Genomic DNA, 9,596 nt, shown 5'->3' with positions numbered 1-9,596 from the left:
GAGACTCAAGAAAATGTTTTTCCACATAGTGCTGGAACGAAATATGCAGCTGCACCCACGCTACTTTGGTCGTAATCTTCGTGATAATCTTGTTGCCAAGCTAATGAAAGATGTGGAAGGCACTTGCAGGTGATTATCTCAGTATTTTTCTTCTTCCTAGTAAATGAGAGGTGAAAACTGGAAAAGAACAGGACATTTAGGATTTTTATCTATTCCATAATCAGGGAACATTAGATTGAAGGTTTTCATTCATTAAGAAACTATAATTTTGGAATGTAAACTTGTTGTTTCTCTTTGACACGCCCTTTAGTCCTTTTTCTTTATATTTAGTACCAATGATAAGCTTTTCTGGGTTCTTACTTCTTAAAGATGAGTAAGTTAACAGACTACAACTTGAAGAATAATTGAATAAATGCTCAATTGTCTTTGTCAATTTTGTTATCTATCAAAGATGAAAACTAAATCAGAAGCACATTTTGAATGTAACCTGAAGATAGAAACATTTGCATATGTTTGGGAGTTGGGGGATATTTTTTGGGGGTTGGGGGATAATGAAACAATTATCAACATGCCCTCCCCAGTTACATATGTTTATAATGGTAACTCCTTCCGTGACTGATATATAATTTGATTCAGCGTAAAGTATTTATTTCTGGGACATTGGATGTATGTAACATTTTGATTTTCAACTATTATGTAGCGGTCGACATGGATTTGTGGTGGCAGTTACAGGGATAGAAGACATTGGAAAAGGGTTAATTCTTGATGGTACTGGGTCTGTAACATTTCCGGTTAAATACCGATGTGTTGTCTTCAGACCATTTAAGGGAGAGATCTTAGAAGCTGTGGTTACCATGGTGAACAAGGTTTATACAGTTCCTCTGTCTGTAGAGTAATTTAGCTATCTAACAATAACATGTGGATATACTGGGTTTTAATTATTGAGCTCTGTCTGTACAGATGGGATTTTTTGCTGAAGCTGGACCTGTTCAAATCTTCGTTTCAAACCATGTAAAGTTTTTTTCTTTTTTAACCTTTGAGAAATGGTCTCTATAACCTTAATGTTATACACTGGTATCTAAAAGGTTGCAATTTCTGACCTGCCTTCATATCTTACTATTAGCTAATGCTAGTACAAACTAGGTTAATTTATATAGTGGTGACTGATGCACGTACACAGTTTAATTCTAAATCACAATGGGATCTTTATTTTTGCATAAATTTTAGACCTTTCAAAGTTTAAGATATGATGCATCCAATGAATTTCAGAATTGCCAAGTTTTATATTCTACTTTCTTTAGTAGTTTATGTCATTACTTTGCAAGATGATATATGTTTGAACTCGTACCTTTAAATTAAATATTTCTGTCTGTTAAGACCTTTTTCTTCTCTCAGTTGATTCCAGATGATATGGAGTTCCAGTCTGGAGACCTGCCAAAATTACACTACTTCAGATGCATCAGTACGAATCATTTATAATTCTCTTTTGAAAGAAGAGAGCAAGATTAATTTTTTCTTGTGTGGATTCATTATCTTGTTTTTTTCTTCTTTCGTATTGTTGGTATTTGTATTAATCAATTGGTCTTTTGCAGGTTAAGATTCAGAAAGATAGTGAAGTGAGACTTAAGATAATTGGGACTCGAGTAGATGCTACTGAAATTGTATGCCCATATACTTTACACCTTTTACTTTGTTTTTATGAATCTATATATTACATCTTTTACTTTGTCTTCATGAATGCTGTTAAGCCCAATTAGGTTTATGCTAAATACTGCTTTGAAACTTCAAATTAATAGGATATGAAAGCTGTTAATAGCAAATGAATATATATATATATATATAAATTATAAAATTATGTATTTCGATAAATGAAAAATTATTAAAAAAATATTTTTTGACAATACAATTAATGTTTATTACAAACTCAAAAAATTGATAAAATATTTTTAATATGTAAGTCAAAAGTTGACACTTGAGTTTAGCATGTGTGTTTTACATGTATAGAAGATACTTCTGTAGATGGCAGATAGATAGATTTATTTATAGAAGATAGATGCAATTAAAAACAAATAAAAAATAGATAGATATTTACCAAAAATCATTAAAACAGAACGATTTCCAAAATTATTCATTAAGTGATTCGAATTAATATATCGAATTAATACATTATTTTCAATTTGAAAAGGCTTGGCATGAAAAATCACGCCCATGTGTGTTGAAAACGGAAACACACTTTCAGTCCAAGGGTCATCAATCATAGTTGTCTTCATTTTGACTATAAAAAGACCTCTTTCAGCCAAAAAAGGTAACCACATTCACAACAAACCCTAAACCTTATCTTTCTCATTACTGTGTAAAATACACCACTTGAAACACCATGCAAAGTGGCTCAGTCTGGGCATACAACGACAGGCAATTCGCTATCGTGTGGAAAAGAGAAGAGGTATAAACCCATGACTTTGATTTCTTTTGTGTGCTTCTCTTCATTATTTTTCGCTATTCTGACGAACGGTGATGTTTTCTGCATTTTCAGCAAACCATTTTCTTCATCCCGAACAACTTTTGGAATCAATGGGGTGACGAGATTCGTCCTGAAGTTGTTATATCAGACCCTGCCGGAAACTGCTTCGAGTGCGTAATCAAACGAACGGTTGATGGGGCATATTTCTGGGTGGACTTCGCAATGAAGGTGATTCGCCGCTACCAAATTAACCGTCCTGTTCGAATGCATTTCGAGCTGATCAACGGCGGCCAATTACTCATGAGGATCACGATTGACGGCAAAGGGGAGATCTCGTACCCCATCGTCAAAAGTTGGCCGCTGCTGTCTTAGGAATCACCCATGAGCATGTTTTAAGGGCCCCCTTTTTTTTTCCTTTAGTGTTTGTATGTCCCATCCCATCTTCTTCCTTCACACATCAATGAAATGTGATTTTTCTCCGTCAGATCAGTGTGAAAAGTCCAAGATTGCTGTTTATTTACTTTTTCCAGTTTGACGGCTGCACTTAATGACCCATTAGTAGTATTTTGTCTCTACAGATCAAGTGGAAATTAAACAGATCATTAAGTGCAACCGTCAAACTGGAAAAAGTAAATAAACAGCAATCTTGGATTTTTCACACTGATCTGACGGAGAAAAATCACATTTCATTGATGTGTGAAGGAAGAAGATGAGATGGGACATACAAACACTAAAGGAAAAAAAAAAGGGGGCCTTAAAACATGCTCATGGGTGATTCCTAAGACAGCAGCGGCCAACTTTTGACGATGGGGTACGAGATCTCCCCTTCGCCGTGAATCGTGATTCTCATGAGTAATTGGCCGCCGTTGATCAGCTCGAAATGCATTCGAACAGGACGGTTAATTTGGTAGCGGCGAATCACCTTCATTGCGAAGTCCACCCAGAAATATGCCTAACCGTTCGTTTGATTACGCACTCAAAGCAGTTTCCGGCAGGGTCTGATATAACAACTTCAGGACGAATCTCGTCACCCCATTGATTTCAAAAGTTCTTCGGTATGAAGAAAATGGTTTGCTGAAAATGCAGAAAACATCACCGTTCGTCAGAATAGCGAAAAATAATGAAGAGAAGCACACAAAAGAAATCAAAGTCATGGGTTTATACCTCTTCTCTTTTCCACACGATAGCGAATTGCCTGTCGTTGTATGCCCAGACTGAGCCACTTTGCATGGTGTTTCAAGTGGTGTATTTTACACAGTAATGAGAAAGATAAGGTTTAGGGTTTGTTGTGAATGTGGTTACCTATTTTGGCCGAAAGAGGTCTTTTTATAGTCAAAATGAAGACAACTATGATTGATGACCCTTGGACTGAAAGTGTGTTTCCGTTTTCAACACGCATGGGCGTGATTTTTCATGCCAAGCCTTTTCAAATTGAAAATAATGTATTAATTCGAACCACTTAATGAATAATTTTGGAAATCGTTCTGTTTTAATGATTTTTGGTAAATATCTATCTATTTTTTATTTGTTTTTAAATGCATCTATCTTCTATAAATAAATCTATCTATCTGCCATCTACAGTAGTCAGTAGTATCTTCTATACATGTAAAACACACATGCTAAACTCAAGTGTCAACTTTTGACTTACATATTAAAAAATATTTTATCAACTTTTTGAGTTTGTAATAAACATTAATTGTGTTGTCAAAAAATATTTATTTTAATATTTTTTCATTTATCGAAATACATAATTTTATAATATATATATATATATATATACATCTTTTACTTTGCTTCATGAATGCTGTTAAGACCCATTAGCTTTATGCTAAATACTTCTTTGAAACTTCAAATTTATAGGGTATGAAAGATGTTTATAGCATATATAGCTTTTTTCTCTGCAGATCTCTTTGCATAAGTTCTTCATTAAAGAGTCTTTTAGTTTATGCTAGTTCCTCCAAATTTCTCAAATTACTGGATGCACTGAGAAAATTATGATAAAATAAGTAGAGCACCTTTTTGGTGTCACGTGTCTGATTTTTGTTCCTGCCATGATTATATTCTATGCTGTGTGAAGATGTCTTCAATAACTCGTGATGCCAATGGCCTTGTAGTCTAGTGGCAATTTTAGCAAGCATATGACACTGGTTTTTGTACTAATTCCTGATGAGTTTTGATACTGATGTACATGCTTTATAGTACTAATGCACAAGTAATGGTCTTTTAAATTGCTTTGCCTTTGTTCTTTGGATATGGTATATTTATCGATTTTTAGGCTCCAAGTGTCTTCTGGAGCTCATTTATCTAATATTGTGCCTTACCCCTGTTTTTCTTTTGCAGTTCTGCATAGGTACCATTAAAGATGATTTCTTGGGTGTGATCAACGACCCTGTAACAATTTAAATGCACCTTTATATACCCTACATAACATGAATTGTTGCACCTGAAATCTTTTAGATATTATGTTGGTCTAACTCTAGCTGAAATTATCAATTCGTCAAGATTTACTTGGTTGATGTATCAAACTCATATCACCTATGTGTTGTCTGCTGTATGTATATTAATTAAATATCATTAGGATTTGTTGGGAGAGACCTATCAACTTATCGTGATCTCCGAGCCTCGAGAGGATTAGTTGCATGATTGCCGATTGTGAGATACCTTGGTAATATAAATAAAAGCAAATTTTCTGGAAGGGGTTTCATACCCTAGAGGCTTAAGTTGCCATGATTTCTTATAATAAAATTTTAAAATTTGTAATTTAGTTTTTATGCTCTTAAATAATGACTTGAAGGGTTACAAACTCTCCCATTTTGAAAGGATATCGGAGCAACGTAAAAAAAACCCTTCTATTTTATTGCACAGAGCAACTTGTGCACTCGATGGAGGTGAGGAAGAGCATGGCGGAATAGCAACACCAACTTCATGGAGGCTTGAAGATTGGGCTGCACAAGGGTTCCCCAACTTTATTTTTTGATAAGCCAAATTAATTAATGGGCTGCACAAGGGTTCCCCAACTCAATATAATATTATAAAACAAAAAGAAATTAAAATACTGGTTTACATAAGAAAACCCAACATGACTCACACAAGATACTAGGATAAATCAATTGTGGCTTCGAAAGCCCACTGTTCCAAAACCAAACACAGAATGCAAGTCACCCCAAAGAAGAACCACATGCCCCTTCTGCTGAAGACAAACCAGTGTTTGTTCCAATTGCAGATTTCGATAGGCTAAGAGGGGTGTCCAACTTTTATGGTACCAAACCTTAATTCTAGACAAATCTGAGAAATAGTGAAGCGGGTTCGAGACCTTCACTGCAGGCGGATGCTACAATGGCGGGTGATATTAGTGTTTGCCTAAACGGAAGCTAGGGTCGGGCTACTAAGATAATGCAAAGTAGCGTCGGTTAAGCCGCCTCTAAATTAAAGTGTCTTTTTGTTTGTCACTTGCGTCAGGTAAGTGGGAGGGGCAGCTGAGATGGGAAAGGGGCGGCGGCGCAGGGAGAATCCCGAAAGAAGGTGAAAGAGTGAAATATTGTTCTCAACCATCAAAAGGGTCGCATCCACATGTAATTAGCATCAGTTAAAGTTGATGCTATGTTGGCAGGTGAATGTACCGTCTGCCGTTAGTCGTCGCTTTTTGTCTGCGGGCAGATGCTACAATGGCTAGTGATATTACTGTTTGCCTAAACCGACGCTAGGGGGCTACTAAGAAGACGCAAAGTAGCGTCGGTTACGCTAACACTAAATTAAAGTGGGTTTTTGTTTGTCGCTTTGTCAGCTTCGAATATGATTGGCCGACGCTAACAGATCAAATTTAGCGTTGATGTTGTAGCCGACGCTAAATTAATTAAGATGCTTAAACAATATATTCTTATAGTGGTAGAAGGATCACATGACTTTTTATTTTCTCTTTAATTTTTGTTCCTTTTCACTTTTCATCTTCCATCCGTTCCAGCAACTACCAAGAATTCATCTCCACTTACCACTTTCACAAAGTTTTCTCTATCACCACTTTCTCTATCTCTTTCTTTTCAATATTTTCCCATGGATTCTCCTTCCACTTCCACACCTCCCATGATTACAACATTTCTTCCCACATCATTTCATGTAGAGACTACACAAAAAGCAGAGCGCAACTCAATCTAAAAGATGATAGCCGTCGCCTCAATCACCATCGGTATTCAGTTTGGATGGGCACTGCAGCTATCGCTGCTGACGCCTTACATCCAGCTGATCGACGTCTCGTACAAGTGTCCTCGTCAGCATCTAGCTTTGCGAGCCCACGACCAACTCAAAGATGGGTCTGCAGAGCTAGATGAAGGGTGACCACTTGAACGAGACCTCGATCAGCTGAGTTTAAGACGTCAATAGGGAGAGTTGTAGTGCCCATCCAAACTAAATCCCGATGGTGATGGATGCCACCGCTATCATCTTTCTGATTGAGCTGGGTTCCGCTTTCTATGCAGCCTCTACATCAAATGATGTAGGACTGATGCTGTTATTAGGGGTTGGTTATGGAACGAGAATCTATGGTGAAAATATTGAAAAGAAAGCGATAGAGAAAATGGGTGAGATCGAGATAACACTTTGTAAAATTGAAATGTGGAGATGGATTCTTGTTAGCTAAACGGGGATAAGGAAATAGGGAGGTTAGATGAAAAGTGAAAAGGAAAAAAAAAATTAAAGAGAAAAATGAAAGTCACTTGATAATTCTTCTATTCTTTACCGATTAATTTCCAGTTTATGTATTTTTATTGTAATTTCATGAGTTTGATGTTTTGAATTAGTTGTGTCTAAATTTTAGGTCACGAGTATTTGTATCCAGTAATGAATTGCTCCTCCAAAGTTGTTCCTGTCGGTCCACCACCATGTAAAGAGACCCACCTAGTCAAAGGACACACGATCGAAGTTAGAACTTAGAACAAGAGAAGGATAATTTGAAGGAAGGGAAAAGCAACATACATACATACTCAAAGTTAGAACAATAATAAAATCATGATGGCTGGAACTGGAAGAGATTCGAAAGAGCAACTTACAAGGCTTGGATAATCGGCGTTGAATCTTCACCTCTACCAGCTCTTTCTTGAGTTTCACTTTCATGATATATATAAGGCAGTGGTGAGTGTTTAATTAGCTTCTTCTTGAGAGAATGATGGAAACTAATGTGAGAATGAATGAGAGGATGGCTCGGTTGTGAGGCTTAAGACGATATATATAAAGGAAATAAATGAAGGCAAGTTGCATAGACTCATAGAGACTTGAATGTTGGTGCTTATTATTGAGGTAAAATCCGTGTGGCAACATTATTTGTTTCGTTGTGGTGTTATAATAAAGAAAATACGTCTCATTCAAGTTCTATAAGTAATTACTAATGAGGAACTAAAGTTATCACCACACAAGTACACATCTCGTAAATAGTTAAATTTCTTAAGTATTCATGTCATGTTTTATCCTGAGTTGTGATTATGAAAAATGATTTGTTGGATGATGCATATACCTTAATATAATATCTGGCTTGCTGAAGCAAGGAAGGACAGTGGTAGGGTATCACTTTTATGATATATATAATTGGTAGGATTACTTTAAAATTAATTATGGACTAGATGATTTGAATAAAATGGGAAACATGAGCTGGAATCAAGAAAGAATTCAATACGGTGAACTTCCTTTGATGCTGACTTATCAACAACTACGCGCTTGAAATGAATTTGCTGGCTATAAAAGGAGTGAGCGATTTTTAAGGCTAAGACAAGTGACAATGCCTTGGCTATGCCTATACCATAATGGAATATAGATTGAATGAATCTTGAAGGATCCATGGCCGAATATGTATTTTTTTTATAAGCAAATATGAAATATAAAAATGATGGTCGAATATGTATGTGATTCACAGTATGTCTTTGAAATTTTAAATAAAAATGATTGGTAAACATCGGTATAGTGAAAAACACTCAATATTTTTTGGTCTGGATCAACTATGAAATGCATAAAACCACCGGAAAACACATTTTATTTCAAGCTTTAAATTTTATGCGGTTTTAGACTGCCACAAGATAAGTTTCGGAATACCTTTAAGTCGTTGCGTATCACAACTAATTTTAAATGTAAACAATCGTTCAAGCATTAACATATCATTAAGATAAAAGTGTTAGAAATATAATATAAAATTATTAATACGATTTATACCCATTAGGTTAAGTTTTTAGGATACTTAGTTGGTTCATGACATAATTTCAGAGTCTTTATAACCAAGTAGTTTGTAGTTTGATTCTTACGCATTATAAGTAAATCTATGTATTGTTCACGCTTTAAACTTAATTTAAACTTTTGTGGTGATGTTAAAAATATAATATAAATAATTCAATTTGTCTTTACCTAATTTGACATTATGAAATAATTAGTTCTTAATAAAAAATAAATTAGGTGGTGTGGTTCAAGCAACATCACGGTTTTACCCTCCGGTCTTGTTATGTTCCGGTAGATAAAACACATCTCCACTAAAGATTCTTTAACTACCATTATTTGTTGTTATAAAAAAAAACTACCATTATTTTAAAAATGAAAACTGATTTAGTGCATTAAACTGAAAGAATAGATGCACTAAATTGATGTAGAGGTTGTTACATCAAGTAAAAGTAACTACGTGCATATTCTTGACAAAGGGTGATTTGAAGGTTGTGTAAATAGTTCTTTAAATGATTTTTATGCAAGGGAGAATTATTTTTCATTAGCTAGAAGTAAGACGCATTACCTCTGTCATAAATATTATTTATCTTAAGCTACAATTTTTATTATATTTTAAGCCACATGAAAGAGTAACTTTTTATTTTGAAATGGAAAAAAAATATAGAACCAAAACTAAATAGGCCTAAAGGCCATTGCATCAGACTTAACCAAAGGGGAGAGGACTTTAGGGACCTCTTCAATCCACCCAGTATTAGAGAAAGATATGGTGTTTCCAAATAATAACTAACTTGATTACCGCCCCTAAGCACTAAGGAAAAAGCAAAGGACCTAAAGCGAGAACAAATATATCACAATTATTAATAGCAGAAAATAAATAAGAAGAGCTCCCACTGTCATGTTGCCATGCCTCAAATAATTACAAACAGTTAGGTAGCGTTTGGTA

General features: G+C 35.2%; 1 long non-coding RNA gene and 1 pseudogene across 1 annotated transcript; one reads left to right on the top strand and one right to left on the bottom strand.

Annotated features, from left to right (window-relative positions):
• Window positions 1-4,864, top strand: LOC130726527 (DNA-directed RNA polymerase II subunit RPB7-like; annotated as a pseudogene).
• On the bottom strand, window positions 3,096-7,640 carry LOC130726528 (uncharacterized). The gene is made up of 3 exons (XR_009014881.1): window positions 7,504-7,640; window positions 3,626-7,351; window positions 3,096-3,535 (listed from the first exon to the last, which is right to left on the bottom strand). It is a non-coding gene; the product is annotated as an uncharacterized LOC130726528 (long non-coding RNA).
• Between the last annotated feature and the right edge of the window lie 1,956 nt (window positions 7,641-9,596).

The sequence above is a fragment of the Lotus japonicus genome, chromosome 6 (assembly GCF_012489685.1).
Source record: "Lotus japonicus ecotype B-129 chromosome 6, LjGifu_v1.2".
Classification (NCBI taxonomy): domain Eukaryota; kingdom Viridiplantae; phylum Streptophyta; class Magnoliopsida; order Fabales; family Fabaceae; genus Lotus; species Lotus japonicus.
The sequence above is the reverse complement of the archived record's forward strand: the minus strand, read 5'-3'. Positions and strand labels throughout refer to the sequence as shown.